Source organism: Triticum dicoccoides, chromosome 3B (genome assembly GCF_002162155.2).
Source record: "Triticum dicoccoides isolate Atlit2015 ecotype Zavitan chromosome 3B, WEW_v2.0, whole genome shotgun sequence".
Lineage (NCBI taxonomy): Eukaryota > Viridiplantae > Streptophyta > Magnoliopsida > Poales > Poaceae > Triticum > Triticum dicoccoides.
In genome coordinates, this window is record NC_041385.1 from 761,696,635 (window position 1) to 761,713,288 (window position 16,654).

A 16,654-nucleotide genomic window follows, 5' to 3' on the forward strand; every position below is an offset into this window, starting at 1 on the left:
CATAACGGAGCACCGGGTAGAGCATAACAATGTTATGACGCCAGGAGAGATGTTGCACTGGCCACCGCACATACACATTGATGTGTACATGGGGGACCTGGTGCGGGCTGCGGGAATCATCCGTGGCCGCGCATTACAGTGGCGGCAGGGTGGATAATGATGGCATTAGGGACAGTGCCTCGCGGAGTCCGAGGAGTCTGGAGTGAAACCAGATTCCCGAGCACCCGGTAGACTAAGAGGTATATTGGATAACTTAGCAGAATCTGTGTTTTGGCTGACAACACTGAGGTTAGGGTGCGTCTTCACGGGAAGGAAATTGAAAAAGTCAGTGCCAGATTTAAACCGCCGTGTGGGGGAAGGTGTTGCGATGAAATTCCGTGTTGTTAGGTGCCCGCCTAACTGGCTAATTTGAAAATGTTGTATAGTTAGCAGTGGCTGTCATTTGTGATTTTTGTTCGGAAAAACCTAGGATGCATTGTGGGGTGTGGGAAAACAAATCATTTTTATTTCATGTAATTTATGTCAAACCGTACCATGGCAGCAATAATTTAAGAACTGTAGGAAAATGAGAGTTGACTTGGAATTCTGAAGTGTATCAATGACGATCCTGTGATTATCAGATTATTAATGTATTCCTTGTGCCATAAAATTTCTGCCGATGCAACTGTGAGCTCAGGGGCAATTTATTTTATATTTTTATATAGTTGCAATAAAATGCTACGGTTACCCGTTGGCTTGCAGGCCTGATTAGTGATGAATATTGTTACTCAATTAAAATGATCTGGAACTTTTTCATGCCAATAAATACTCTCTGAATTGTTTGTGTTTTGCACAGAGTTCATGTAGCAAGAAATGTGACCCGCAAAAAAAAGGTGATGCCTGAAGGGGTGCACACGTCTCCTTGGTAAAAAAAGAGACTGCAATTAACATGCCCGATGCTTCGCGAAATGTCTGAATGAGAAAGATAGATAGATAGATAGATAGATAGAGAGTATGCGAAGGATGGAGCATCATGTGGTCTTGAGCCATTGTACTAGCGGAGTTGATTTTTTTCTCCCGTTGCAACGCACGGGCATTTTTGCTAGTATATATATATATATATATATATACATATACATACATACATACATACATATACATATATATACATATACATATACATACATACATACATACATACATACACTATAATAAAGCACGGAGTGCTGCTGGTCGTACGTCGTCGGCGTTTTTGCGAAAAAGCCCCTCTGTTTCTTTGAAATCAACCCGCAGTCCCTGTTTTAGTGGCACTCTAGAAAAACGTTTCACTTTTACAGAGAAACCCTATAGTCATTTCAATTCAGTCCGCACTCCTCCCCTTCGTCTTATCCATTCTGTCCTGCGCCGGCGACTTCGCCCAACCCGTCGTGCGCCAGCGGCCGCCATGCCTCGCGCGGAAGGATGGAGGGCGCTCGCCGTGAGGATGGACGGCGCGGAGAGGCGCGCTCGCGCCCGAGCTCCTGTGCCCATGCCTCGCGCCTCCTTGCACCGCTCCGGCAGCCCCTCGCCATCCGCCGTCGTGGGCGACCACCAGCAGCGCCCGTCGCGCCTCTCCGCGCGCCACTCGGAGGCCCCAGCCAGGCCGCGCAGCCGTCCTCCTCCTCGACCTCGCCTCTCCGTGCGCCAACCGGCGCCGCCGCCGGCGGCCACGGGTCCAGCGCCGCCTTCGTCCTCCACCTTCTCCTAAAGCGCGCGTCCGCCGCGGGCGCTGGCGGTGGCGCGGCGGTCCTTGCCCTCGATCTCACCGAGGAAGGCGTCCTTGCCGAGCAGCTCGACGAGAGCGCTGCCAATGTCGCTGAACTGAATCGCCAGCCATCTCAGCCCACGTCTTTCAGCACGCAACCGGCGAACCCATTCAGCAGCTCCTGGGCAAACAGCTTTGACCCCTGTTAACACGTTATGAGGATCCATGGCCTCTTCTTCTATTTCTTCAGTGCTACCATCTTGAAACTGGTGCAGTTTCTGCTGCATCTTCCTGACACTGGTCCTCAACTAGCTTATTTTGCTCTTCTTTCTGAAGATCCATGGCCTGCTTTTCCAATTGTTGAGTGGGTACAGAAGTCTTCATATCATCACCTAATTGATTGCAAACAAAATTCTCATCACTTTCAGATACGACAGTCAAGACACATAATGCGGGACACTGCAACTACAGAAAGGCATGGGACACGCACGGATTTAAGTCCATGTCAGGGGCATCACCTGTCTCATGTTCGCAGGAGGAAGAAGCTCCAAGTTCGCCGGAGGTACACAAACATCCGTTGAGCACTCCAATGTCGCGGCGTCTACACCAGAGGTATGCTTCCACTTGACCCCTGTTAACAAGCACCGTGAGCCGAGTAGACACCGGCCAAGTCCAACATTTGATTCAGCCATGTATGCACACCAGACCTGAGCGTCAATCATCCTCCAAATCCAATCCATTACGTTAATTTTCATGTCTAGAATTGACCCTCCAGGTGATGCTTTTTCATGCGTAGAATTCAGCATGTTAGGCAAGAGCGTCAATCAATCTATAGTTCTATACTATAATATTAGACATGAGAGACCAGTCCAATTTTTCTTGTAAAGTGCATGTTGTTTCAGGTCCTCTAAAATGCTCATGTCTGCCTCAGTTTCCTGAATCTTGTTGATTGGAAGATATTCTTGGTTCTGCTTAGTTGATAAGCACCTTGGTTTCAGTTTCAATTCCTCTGTTGATTATTCCAGTTTTGATCTGGTTGAACCTTCTTGAAGAATTTGTTATTCTTTTGGCCATGGGGCGTAATCGTCTCTGCTTTTCGAATTTTCATCACTCTTTCCTTACTCAATGTTTCAGCCATCGGATGTTTCAATACAAGTCAAACACAACTGTCACAAAGATTCATGTGAAATCATGCTGAATAGTAGAAGTATCTTGATTGTAAGCGTTGCACTGAAATGCAAACATGAAAAATGACACATAATTTAGAATCCAATATAAATCTAAGCGTGCGCACACTCGGTTCAGTTTCCATTCTTTTGTTAAGTCCACTGGATTCCTGGCGAGCCCGTGCACGGCATGCTGATTCTGAATTTTGGCATGCTCTTGAAGTGTAGGATGATTGGTTTTGATGTCTCTGTTGTTTGTGCGCGTGCAGGTGCCAAAGGTGTCTCAGGTGGAGGCGAAGGAGGTTCTTCTAATTCCTAAGGCACCAGACTGGACATTCCTATGTTGACTACCATTTATGGTCAATAAAGTTGTCCGTGTTTGTTTTTGATTGCTCAACTAAATATCTGAAGTCCAATGATGTATGCATTCATGTTTCTCCTCTAAGGCACAAAGACTGGACATTCCTATGGTGACTATATCATTCATGCTCAATATAGTTGTCTGTATTTGTTTTCAATTGCTCACCTGAATATCTGAAGCCAAATGTTTTTTTATCATTGGCTATATCAGATAATCCCAATAGTCCCTAATCTTGCAAATCATGTTTTTTTTGTTTAAATTTATCTTTCTCTTGAGATAATCTGAAGAAATTTAAGTTGTTTCCAGTGGCAAAGAGCATCATAAACTATTGTTACAAGTCTATCATATATTTCTCAAATTTTATAAGATATTCATTGGCATGCATTTTAAATGATGATTAAGGTATTTCTCAGTATGTTGTGTTATTTCACTGATGGGGGTTTGCACGTATTCTGATTTCTAAACAAATCTCAATTTCTCAATTTCTTTGCAGAAACAATAATTATCCAGAAGTAGCCTAATTATATGTATTTGTGTTCGCACATATACATCGTAACTATGCTAAGGGGTATTTATATGAACTTGGTTCAGGGCCAACAATACCAGCTGTAGTGCTGAAACAAGCACGATTCCATCATTTGTTACCGGTTCCTTTTGCTCGATAGCAGGCTCTTTTTGTTGGATGTGGTATAATTATATGCCGACAGATATTGACAGGTGTATAATGTAGTATATATTCCTAATTCCTCCAATGTCTTAATAGCATGAAGAATGTAGCACTTCAGGTCCTCATCAAGTAAGGTTTCCATTTAAGCATGGTGTCCATGCATGCTATTGTTAACTTTGCTGACAATGGCAGCTTAGTGATCACCGTGTTTGTTAAATTTAATTTTCACCTCCGTGTAATGTATCATAGTACTATGCACAAAGATACTTCAACACTAAAGCTCGCACCTAACTTGCTCGGGTCTCGGCTCATGATTCTTTCAACTTTCATGTAGTGCTGCTGAAATATTATGTAACACTCAAATTTGATGATATTTTTAATGGGCACAACTGTGCCGGTAGAGGTTGACAGTTAATGAATTTTGTGATAATCTTCGGTTATACTGTTATATATAGCACTTTGCTGGTTATATGGTTCACATTCTCTGAGCCAATTCACAATGACCATTCCTGATTTGGGCATTATGTTTTTAAATCATTTTGTAACATTTTGGTTGATTTTTTATGCTGCTCCTTAATTTTTTTCATTGACTGGTGTTGAACTAAATGAGTGTTGCCATTCACAGGATGCCCAGTACAACCGAAGATGGGTTCCCGATTGTTCCTAGATATTTCAGAGCAACTAGAGTGGTCTTACCTGACAAGCTCCAATGTTGTGCTGAAGTATTTTGAACAAGCTTGTCCTTTGCCTTATGCTGGAACAAGGCACCTTCTATTCCCCATGGGCACCAAGAATGCGAAAACATTGATGATTCGAGCAAATGTAAGTTCAGGCTTCAAGATTGAGCCGAGCGCCCTACCAGCAGATCTGGATAATGCATACAAGAATGAGAAAGCATATCAGCGATTGGATATTTCTGGCCCTACAGTTAACCCTTTTGTTTTTTCCTGTACGGCGAGGGCGAGATAAAAGATATGTTTTCTGTTTGTGCTGAGCATGGAGCTTGGGTAGTGATAGACACCTTCTCTGGTCTGGAGTTCCACAACAGAGATGGCTGGATTTTGCGGAACGGGTAATTTTTTTATTATAGCATTTTCTTATATGACCTTTCCTTGGTCAAACATATTTCACAAGTAATTTGTTTTCTTCAAAAAGGAGGATATTTTCACAAGCCCAAACCGACCACATAGCACTTTGAAATGCACTTATAGGAAGTTGTTGGTTTTGAAAAACAAGAGGGATCAACATTTCTCTAATCTCATCACGCCAACAAACTGACGAAGGTTAGTCCCTGACATACCTCCCAAACCTTAGTTCAGATATAAAGGTTGGTAGTTCAGAGAAATTCAGTATTTGACATGCGTGCTATCCTTTTTGTTGTCTTTCTCTGGTTTCGTGCGATGAACAGACACTCGAGAGCTGTGGTTGGGATGTCGCCACGTACCACTGTGGGATGTCGCCAGGTACCACTGTGACACGCGTACATCGGCAAATCGTTCAGGGTGGATGATTTTGAAGGCGAGCTCGACGGCTGCAATATCAGGGAAGCCCTACTGAACTACTGCAGGTTCAGCTTACCATGTAGTATTTTCTTTACAACAAGGCCTCACACGAGCAAAACTGTCATCTTGTTGTTTAGTTTTGGCCCGGGACTGCAATTTTTTCCCTTATTGCATTCTTTAGTGCATAAAATAAAATATATAATGTGCATAAAAGCCGAAAACAACCATTACGATCATAGTAGGCGAACTGAAATTGTAGGGATATAAAGCAGTACCTGAACATACAAAAGCTGGCCACAACTCTGTCTTCAATTCCATCTTGTTTCCAGATTTCAGGAGTAGATCATCACCACCATTACAGATCAGGCTCTTTGTCAGTGCAAATAACAGACTAACACCACAAGGACTTCATTAACCTTAGCCACTTCTTATGGGTACATGAGAACTAAAAAAATTCATCTGTTAAAATTTGTTTTTTTTGACTTTTTGGACTAATTCATGTGCAGAATTTATATTTTCAATTAGACTGATTTATTGTAGTTTTATCAACGACTATAGTATATTAAGATGTGGGCACTATATCGAAAGTGTTGTTCTACACCCGAGGTCATGTGAGCTTGGTTGAACAGTAAAAGAAATAAAAAATGGAAAAACAATTCAAAAAATGTGATTTCTTTCCGTGTGAGACACTGAAAAAATGTTTATTAGCTTGCAAAATTTCAATACTATCTTTCTTGACTGATTGTTTGTGGTCTGCCATGAGCCCACGACGTAGCCATCTGCATCTGCCTCGCCTTGAGGCCACAGCAGCACCCCTGCCCTTCTGCTCCTGCTGGCGACCGCAACCCTCTGGCGGCAGCAACACCGCTCTCGTGTGCTGGCCTTGCTGTCTCATCTCCTCTCTCTCTCATGTTTGGGTATGATGTTAGCGTTATGTGTGTGTGGATGGATATGATGCTACCATGGTGTGTGTAAAAATCTATTTTTGGTTTATTTCTCTTTGGAGTATTGCTGTTGGAGATGAGCTTAAGAGGCGAAAGAGTAAAGATCTGGTAAGCTGTTTGTATTGCTTCAGGAGAATCTTTTATCACTGTTTTTGGGACTGTATTTATGTCAAAGAGGCATGTAGGGAGCTGGAACAAATTTGTTACTTCTCATGGCCACTTTTTTGAACATGATTATTGAGCTTGACTATGCGGAGGTAGGAAAAAATATCAGCGTAATGGGTTTGAGAGATATCATGTTATCCCTTCTGTTCAGGAAATTAAGGAGATCTGTGCGAGTAATATTCGGGTGGAGTTCGTTTGATGCAGAGTAGCAAATATGTGTGCTCATCTTTTAGCTAGAGCTGGTGTAAATGTTGCTGAGTGCGAGCAGTAGACGGACTCTACTCCGTCAATGCTGGAGCATTCATATCCCAATGACGCGAGCTGACAACACCACGCTCGTGTTGATAACGGTTTCTCACTGCGGTTGCAATGCGATGCGTCAAACCAGGTGCATGGTGTAGCTTGTGAAGGGCGGCCCTCACATCCAGCTCAAGGAGAATAGATTTTTCAGTTTCAAACATTTCCTTTCAATGACATGTGTCTCGTGTGATGGTCCTTTTTTTTTTGCGAGGAACTTGGAATTGACAAGTGGGGGTTTTGAGCCGTACTTCTTGGATTGGTGGTGTGAGTTTTTTTTTCATTGAATTAGAGGTGTGATTTTTTTCCTCCCGTTGCAACGCACGGGCATTTTTACTAGTAATAATAAAGCACGCAGGGTTTCTGTCGTACGTCGTCGCTAATTTTGCAGAAAAGTCCCTATGGTTTTTCGATATATTCAACCCGCGGTCTTTTTTAAAGTGAGAGAAAAACGTTTCTAGCCCAGATCTGGCCCGCCCAGGCCCGAGTGCCGCCGTCACCACCAGCGCCCGACCCCGAGCTCCTCCTCCCGTGCGCCTCCTCCCTGGCTTCCCTCGCGCGTCGTCCGGCGACCGGCGCCGCCGCCGCCGACCACCCAGGTCACGCCGCCGCTTCCATGCCTTCTCTCTCTCTAATCTTCTTGTCTCTCCTCTCCAGGAGCTCAGCGCCAGCGCCATGGATGTCCAGTCCTCGAGCTCTCCTCGAAGATTCGAACGCCGCCACGGGACCTCCACCAGCCAGATCCGGCGCCTACCTCCCGGATCCGCGCTCCCTCCACCTCCTCTACCCGATCCGGCGCCGTCGAACCCGCCAAGACCTCCACCATGGAGTTCCTATAGCTCGTCCCCTGCCTCCTCGTCCTGTGCTCGAGGGAGACGCCCCTCCAGCGCATCCAGGACAAGGCCCACCGCCAGCCGGTCGTTGTTGCACTCACCGGCGACCTCACCCTCCCCTCTGCACTGCCCTCCACCTCAACTGATGCTTCTCACCAACAGGGATATATTTAGCTGGTCATAGCTTGTGGATGTTCTCTGTTAATTTTTGCACACAAGGTGTTTGTGTGTTTGTCCAAGCCAATGTTCATGAGCTTTATCTTTGCTGTGAGTACTGCATCTTTCTGTCCATCTGATTGTTCCATGTTATACTATCTGTTGAAGAAAATAAATCTGTATTATTTACCTTGATTTTTCTGATTGTAGATAAATGACATGGCTGAGAAAGTCCCTTCAATGAAAGGAGGAGGAGTATAGTCTTGGCCATGGCTGGGAAGGAAGGAGAACATGTAAATTGAGGATTTTTCAGAGAGATTAGGACTGCTTGATTTATCAGAGAGAAAACCTTGATCAGGAGCTTCGTCGATGCAGGCCTTCATGCTGGACCGAGGAGGAGAAGAAGGGGGGCACGTCGAAGGTGCCGGTGGAGCGCGCCGTCGAGATTGTTGATGACAGTGACACGGGCGAGGCCGGGGAGGAGGTCATGGTTGATGCTTTACTGCCTGAATATGTTGACCGGGAACAAGAGGGTAAGATGGATGTGAGGGCGGAGGCGCATGCCATGGTGCAGGATGTTGTGGAAGCCTGATTATTTGAGGAAGTGACAGCCACTGGGAGCATGGATCGACAGACTAGACAGCAGACCAAGTCCATTGATCGGTTGATTCAACAACGAAGGAAGAGGCAGAAGGTTATAAAAACGAGCTTGGGGATTTACTGACCTGAATCTTAAACAAGGCCGCCCTGCTGATGGACTCAAGCTCCAGGTTTGCTCCTAGCACGTCTTAATTAATTACATTGGCTTGACAAAATGTCTAGCATGATGGATAATGAATTCATTCTGTGATGCCACATAGATATGCAAAGTCATAGTCCTGCATGTATGGACATCTACTGATGCATACAAGCCGATCGACGGGCACACACATTAGTAAGTTCTGCTACTAGCCTAATCAAGAGCCTTTTATACAACCCCACAAAAAAAAGCCTTTTATACAGCCTTGCAGATTAAAAATGAATTGAATTATGAGCATCTGACAACTACGATCAATTTCCTGGTTATACTTCCTGAAATAAAGGTGGCTGACCAAATGAAAGGATGGATGCTTTCCTTTATGTGAGATAATGTACATTATCTTACTTGATCTGCAATGTTTCTTTGGTAATTTTTTATGAAAGACACATGACACATAGTTTGCTGGATAGGTCTAAGATAAATATTTCAGTTATAGGAGGATATTTTTAAATGGGTAATACTATTACCGCCATCTGCTTGGCCTGTCGTGCTTTCGGTAGAGCTTTCATATTTCAACACAAAAAAACAACAATGCAAGTTGGGACCAGAATAGCACACACATCCTGAAAGGAAACATCAGTTGGGAGTGCTCAAGTATTCAGTTTCTTGGATGATGTATTATGTTCTCGCTTATCATGTACTCCCTCTGTAAACAAATATAAGACCTTTTATATAGATAACTAAAGTAGTGATCTAACAGGTCCTATATTTGTTAGAGGGAGTATGTTTCTAGATATCCGTCAACTCCAATGTTTCATTTATCTGCTCTCTGAATATGAAGAAGATAGGCTTGCAAAGTAGCTTTTTATGTGAATAATGTGACAAACATTTATGTCTTATAACTGCAAACATTTTTTTGTTTAGTCCGTCACCGAGCAAATGTTTGGGAGTTGGAAATTATTTGGATACACATGATCTCAGCAAAGAAAGATTCACAGATACTACAACCAAAGGACCTCCTTCACTCTCTGTGCAACTACATGCACAACAGAAATTATCCTTATGAGCAGCACCCTAGATTTAGTTGTGGGTTCTAACATATTAGAGATGTGGTTAGAATACCTACTGCTCTGAACAATTAAGTGGTTTGTATATACCACCGATTCCCTCGTGCAGTGTACAATGTGATAAGGATCATCATAGGATCAAACTTAATACAGGATGTACACACTTAATTGTTTCTGAACTACACTACTTTTTATGTTCATTCTCCTGTCCTTATAAATCTCTAATTTAGTTGCAAGTATTTTATTTGTTATCGTTTGGCTTCTTAAGAACAAATCTAGCAAGTTTGGCTTCTTCAGAACAAATCTAGCAAGCAACGACTCGACTGATGAAAGAGATGTTGACCATCTTTGCTGCAGCGAGGTACCTTCTTGATCATGTTACTAATCTGTATCTACATTATTCAGATGTGAAACTCATGCTTCTTAAAACATCTGCAACACATATGTGCACTCTGAAATGGTAAATATTTGCATTCTATAGTACTTCAAGTTTGTGTAGCATCCCCATATTTCCCGCGACCCAGTTCCTTGAACTGGCTAACCCTTATTGATGTCATATGTCCTGAACTGACTCTCATGACCAAGTTCCTCAACACGTCCGCCCCTCACAGGCATGTTGTGCAGTGGCTCAATTCATCGCATTGTGATTGAACACATTTGGACACATTAGGATTAGGTGAACACTGAACACTGCCAACATCGGTGAGGGTGGTCAGGAAGAAAAGCCAAAACCACCAGACGAAGGGGCGCTGGTCTCTGGTTCTTGGCGAAGGCCACCGCAGCTCATCTCCAAGACCTCTGCTGTCGTGTGTCCCCCAAGTTCTTCACCGAATCTCCTCGCCCGCTGGCTGCTGCTCTTCTTCTCCCTCGAATACATCTCTGCTTCTGATCCTCTGCTGCCGCCCCTAACCTGCTGCTTTTGGTCTCTGATGCTGCCCTCGACTGCTGTACCTCTCCTTCTCCAACGAATTGTTGTTCCTAATCTTCTCTGAACCCAAACTGTTGCTGCTCCGCTTCCTCTCTGAACCTCAGTCTGCTGCTGCTTCTCTCATTCAGAGTAAACCAATAAGCAGGAATTTTGTGGACTTCTAGGTCGTTTTTCCTTTGGTAACAGTTATTGTTAGTTCTAAACAATTTTTCAGTGCCACGATTAGGCTTCCAAGGGTTCAGACAATGATGAAGAAGCCTTTTATATCACACACTATATAACATCATGGAATCACAACCTTATAACAACTAATTTAAGAGGCTATGTTCTGGTTTGCTGTATCTCCACCAGTTTGGGTTGGTCTGATAGCTAACCTAAACTGAATAGGGAATAAGGAGTACTTTAGTTGGTATTGAAAGTGGTATGTTTACTTTCAAGCTGAAAATCTTGCAAGTTTGGTCCTGGGATATTTAATGCTCCCTTTTCTTATTATCTTCCAATCATACTATACATATTTAGTTTTTTTACTTTCTCTTGACAAGTGAACTGAATTATTCATGGAGAATCTGGTTATGGCAAATTTTATTATGGAGATTCATCCGATGTAATAGAATAGCTTTATTTGCTAAAATCAATACATAACTATAGTGTTGTATGGTTACAACATGTAGAGTTTTGCAAGTGAGAGTTACAGGAAGTCACTATTGCAAGATGGCATTCAGTTAACACACGTACAATCGACTGATCACTGTATCTTTTTTTGCTAATTTAATTTGAAAAAGCTATTGCAAATTTTTTTTTCTTCTGAAATCATATACTCTGTTTATTTCTAATGTGATTTTGTTACTGTTTGTATGGCATTTCTCTGTCTAAATTTTTTGTTACATAAATCAATCTGCATATATGTGTGCAGGCTGTGAATCGACAAACAGCCCAGAAAATATGGCATGCTACATACCCTGTGACAGTACATTATCAGAAATACTTATATTTTTCATAAACGCATCTCTCATCCATCATGACATAGATGTGATGCGTTGCAAGTGTTCTTTTTCGTTCTCTCGCGATGCGTCGAGTACATGATGGATGGTCTAATCGTTCAGTGTGTCATGTGTACTCAGTCACTTGTGTCATCTTCAGATTTTAGAAGTCAAAATTCTAGCTTTAGCTCTATATTTAAGAATTTTTCTACGGAAAATGCAAGAAAAATAAAGCGTCCTTCTGCTCTCATTCTGAGGAAGTTCTGAAAAATTGAGGCATTTGTATGAATTTTTATTCTTCATTATAAATTATCCTTTCAAGTTTAGAAAATAAAACATGATATACTCTGTATGTCTCTGTTCTACACTACCACTACCATTTTATTGCTGCAAAACGCCAATGAAAAAGTCATTACTATTTTCCACGTTTTTATACAATCAAGCTGAAAGAGCAATAAAATGATCTGTTTTTGTCATCGCCTCAGATCTTACCGAAAGGCAATGTGCTTATAATGTACATCTAGATAACAATAATGTGTTTGGGAATGATTCATTTGTCGACGGCCAGCATGTGGGGTGTGAGGGACGATACTTATATCACTTAGTGGCCAAGGGAATGACATCACAAAAGTTTATCTAAAATCCTAGGAGAAGATGGACACATGTTCCTATATTGCTTCTCTACAATTGCTTTCACCATTTGATCATCCATGTAATTTATAGCATCCATGCATAGCTTATCCTTATGCTGTTTGTATTCACTTATTCCTTTTGTTGACATAGCTAGGAGGCTACTATGAATGTCACATAGATTGTAATTTAACTTCCTTACAAATAATTAACGTTCAAACATTTCAGTGGAGGAATCTCAAGACTTAGGAATGGTGCCCCGACAATTGTGAGCGGCACAAAGGAAGGGCCGCCATCACCAAGGAAGTACGTTGACAATTGTGGACTCCAAAGAGGAACAAGCTCTATATTTAGTGCATTGAGTTGCTATTTTAAATTCTAAGAGGTGTTGAATTTTGTCGATTTCTAAGACATTGACTCGGAAGAATTATTATTTTGCTTGATGTAAACTCAGATTAATTTGTCATGTCATTTGAACCGAACAACCTTTTTGTGACATCACTTCATGATTTTTGTGGGATATATTTTTTACGGGTAGATTTTTGTGTGATATTCTGTCTCTTCCATGTACTAAGTGGACATATGTTGCCTGCTTATTTTTTTTTATCTATCAATTCGTTATATGTTGTCAAATTCCACCGAAGTGCATATGCCAGGATACACAACATATATTTAGATCCTCCACCATATGACTTAGAGGAGATCCAGGAAAAGATGGAACTCAAAATCATCTCTGGTTATAGTTAGAAAATGCTCATCGGCATCTAAACATTTTTCAGTGTATAATACAATTTAAGTCAATGTACCCAGAATGAAGCATGACCAGCTGCTACGGTAATTAGTATCAGTATGTTCGTTCAGCCATGGCTATTACGGACGTGGCAACGAGCTCACACAACCATCAATCACTGGAGGAAGTTGGGTTTTACCAGCTGGAGCAACGAGGGTGCCATCGGCAGCTCCGAGTTGCAGCGGGAGCCACTGGTCCGCCGCGCCGTCAGCAGCAAGAGCCGCCCGGCCGAGCCGCCAAGCTGCTGCGGGAGCCGCCGCGCCGGGCCGCCCAGCTGTGGAGGGTACCGCCGCGCCACCACCAGCAGCGGGAGCCGTCACTGATGGGGGCCTAGGTCCGGTCGTCGTCCTTCCTCGGCTCGTCCAGTAGCTTCTCTCTTCAGAACAAACGTGTTGTTTCAGTACACATTGTATATACTGTTTTCCTGTTTTATTTTCAATTATTTATTTGCGGGATACTGCTTTCTTATTTTGCTACTACCTAATAGAAGAAGTCATGTAGAGCATCTTCATCTATTTTCTTCACGTGTGATTTATTTTTACTTTTTATAATTGTTTATGAATGGTGGACAAAAACCCGCAACCTTCTTCCGCTGCCCGAGCTCCCGGAGGAGCCGGCTCAGGCTGTTCGCCGGCTCGGAGGGGGAGGCCTGTGGGGGCGGAGGGGTCTAGTCCGCGGCCACAGCCACGACGAGCACGTGGACCCGGCGCCGCGTGACGGCGAGATGGAGGAGGAAGGGCGAGAAGGTGAGCGCCTGGAACGCCATCGCAGGTGGTGCATGGGGAATGCAATCGCTTGCCGTCATCGCCTTCAACAATGCAACTAGGTTGGAGAATGGAGATTATTTGGAATCTGAGTAGGGAGAGGTACGAGACACGTTTTTTCTCTCTCTTTCTGATTGTTGGCTACATACATAGGTATTTGAGACAAGACCAAATGAGCGGTGACTAGCATAGTAGGACGCAGCAAGAAGCAGCAACGACTCTGAGCTAGCTGCTAGCAATAAACACCCTCCACTCTTAATAGACCAAGCCTCAAAAAACAGTGCAAAATAAAAAAGACATGAACTATAATATTCCGAAAAATGACCGTCACCATAAAAATAATTCCATCTTCAAAAATATTCCTGAAAATCTGAAAAAACACCTTCTCAAAGTACAAAAATGATCATGTTTATTGAAAGAATATTCCATACACAACTACTGTTTCATAGGATGAAATGAAAATGAGGAGCTGAAATAGGTCATGATAAACATTGTTAAGATACATAAAAATTTCATGGTCCGAAAAGAAATACTCAGTGTAACCTTATTTTTAAGGTTTGATCAGATTGTACTAGTGTGAAAAAAGAATACATTTTGGAAGATAGAGATATATCCTGGTTTACTTAATATCCAACTTCTTGGTTATATATTTCAAGAAAGAAAATACATCTTAGTCGATCCAGGAAGTTTACTTCATGATCCTGGAAGACAAACATCTTGGTTACATCTTGGAAGACAGAGAAGCTACATATAAACTTCCTGAATATTTTTTTTTACAATAACTTCCTGGATCGATGGGCGGGTACCAATTAACCAGGGGATTTCTCGTAAAAAAAACAGGGGGATAGCTACCGGGATTCCTAGAAACAGGGCGAGCAGGTACAGAACGGCATGGATTTGCTGCTCCCCATCTCAGTCTGAGCCACCTATTTCCTGATGCTTGCTGAAGCCATGGCTGCCGCTGCTCGCTGACGCAAATAGCCCCCTGCCCAGCGCCGCGTACTGCAGCTGCTGCTTGCTTTTGGCTGCCACAAGCAGTCACTGCCCCAGCGGCAACATTGCATTGCTGCTGGCCGCTGCCGTTGCATCCCAACGGTGTCAGAGTTGACGGGGAAACTTTTTCCACGAAACCTCTGAGAGAAAATTGGAGGAAAGAAAAATTACAGGCAAAACGAGGAAAAGTGGACGATCTCAACACCATTGGGTGTGAGAGTTGACGAGGAAAAAAGTTCCAGGAAACCTTAGAGAGAAATTTGAGGAACGAAAAAAATTCAAAGTGAAACAACGAGGAAAGAAAAGACGGTCTCAACTTCGAGGATCCTCGCCTAGTCGCTGACCTTCATCCCCGAAGTCTCAGCCCGTGCAGGATCTGCAGTGACGGATTCGTGCTTCCCCCGTACCCGGATCCATCGTTGGGGTCGGTTGGGGGGTCGAATCCGTTAGCGGTTGGAGTTGATGTGGCAGCGGAGCTTCGTCCGGAGCGCCGGCGACAGGCGGGTGGCGTTGGAGGCGGGCCACAGCAGCACGGGGCGGAGCAGGATGGTGGCTCGCCGGGGCAGAGGGAGAGGGACGGATAGGGACGATGGTTCAAGGAGGAGCGAAGAGAGAAAGAGTAGATGGGCTTGGGAAGGAAATATCTAGCCACACACACGAGAGAGTGGAGCGGGCCAAGTTAATGCAGACAATCTTTGCAGGCTGGAGTACACGAGCGGCCCAATTAATGCCCCTCAATACAGGCCTATACGGTGCCAACTAATTAATTATATGGTAATAAAGGATACAAAACTAAATACAAAGTGTATACATTCAATGTTAGTAATCTCGATGCGGGTATAGGGTTTGGATGTAAGGGGGTGGAGCACCTAGGTGCTCCTATGCAATTACCCTTTTTTATATCTATATATACGCTAATAAATTTTGTAGTAATATTCAGGGATTTTGTGAAATTATAAATATTCTCTCTCCCTTCATACCATCTTTATGTCTCCATGTAATATTCTCCGTAATCACATCACTAGGATTTCTTATTAACTTTTTTTCCTGAGAAAAAAAATAGAAAGGCTCGTTATATACTTAACATGGTTTGATGCTTACAACTCCTAGTTAAAGAGGTTCTCAATATCTCTAGTTCTATTTTTGAAGAAAAGTATTTGGGTCTTCCAACTCCTGATGGCCGCTTGTCTAAAGGATGATTCCCAAACTTGCAAATGAGCCTCACAAAATGTCTTATTCAAAAGGGAGATAGGTTACCCGCTCAGCCTGGTCGAGAGACACTCATCAAATCTGTACCGCAAGCATGACCCACTTACATAATGGGCGTGTTTAAACTATGCTTTTCTGCATGTGATGAGCTCACTAGGATGGTGAGGGGCTTCTATTGGGGATCCTCAAATGATAAACAGAAAGTTCATTGGCGGTGCTGGATTCCGAGATTTCCGTACGTTTAATCAAGCATTATTAGCTCATCGGGTTTGGCTGTTAATTACTAGACCAATGAGCTTATGTGCATAAGTTGTGAAGGCCAGTTAGAGCAATTCCAATGGGGCGACCCATTTCGTCCGCCGCTATCCGTTTGGGTCGGCGCGGACAGAAAAGTCGACCCAACGCGCCGACCCAGACGGACACATGTTCACTTTTTGTCCGCGGGCGACTCATTCCCGGCCCATTTTTGAGTCGGGTTTGCGTCGGCGTGGACACGCGACGGACGCGCGCACGCTCGCCCTCTCCTTCCCCCGGGTGCGCTGGTCTGTGTCACATCGCCCTCCCCCATCCAACAGCAACCCTCACCCTTCTCCTCCGCCCCCTCCCCCGCTGCCCATTTTTGCCGGCGACTCTGCCAGCTGCTAGGGCCTTCACATCGGCCCAGCTACGCCGCCCACTCCCACGTCGCCCGCCACCATCGTCTTGCCGCCGGGAGCCGACTGCTTCCCACTCCCCCACCC

The 16,654-nt window shown here is 43.8% G+C and overlaps 3 long non-coding RNA genes across 6 annotated transcripts; 2 read left to right on the plus strand and 1 right to left on the minus strand.

The window, feature by feature from the left end:
• The first annotated feature begins 1,293 nt into the window (after nucleotides 1-1,293).
• Nucleotides 1,294-6,655, plus strand: LOC119278336. 3 transcript variants are annotated; one of them, XR_005137714.1, is made up of 5 exons: nucleotides 1,297-2,335; nucleotides 3,159-3,359; nucleotides 3,744-4,989; nucleotides 5,073-5,200; nucleotides 5,326-6,655. It is a non-coding gene; the product is annotated as an uncharacterized LOC119278336 (long non-coding RNA). The 3 variants fall into 3 exon arrangements; XR_005137713.1 differs by having other exon boundaries at nucleotides 1,298-2,335; nucleotides 3,159-4,046; nucleotides 4,543-4,989; XR_005137712.1 differs by having other exon boundaries at nucleotides 1,294-2,335; nucleotides 3,159-4,989.
• Nucleotides 6,656-7,277: 622 nt separating this feature from the next.
• LOC119278337 lies at nucleotides 7,278-12,708 on the plus strand. 2 transcript variants are annotated; one of them, XR_005137716.1, is made up of 6 exons: nucleotides 7,283-7,925; nucleotides 8,025-8,107; nucleotides 8,190-8,584; nucleotides 8,675-8,748; nucleotides 9,889-9,981; nucleotides 12,387-12,660. It is a non-coding gene; the product is annotated as an uncharacterized LOC119278337 (long non-coding RNA). The 2 variants fall into 2 exon arrangements; XR_005137715.1 differs by having other exon boundaries at nucleotides 7,278-7,925; nucleotides 8,675-9,981; nucleotides 12,387-12,708.
• Nucleotides 12,709-14,327: 1,619 nt separating this feature from the next.
• On the minus strand, nucleotides 14,328-15,306 carry LOC119282098. The gene is made up of 2 exons (XR_005138633.1): nucleotides 15,050-15,306; nucleotides 14,328-14,845 (listed from the first exon to the last, which is right to left on the minus strand). It is a non-coding gene; the product is annotated as an uncharacterized LOC119282098 (long non-coding RNA).
• Nucleotides 15,307-16,654: the final 1,348 nt, after the last annotated feature.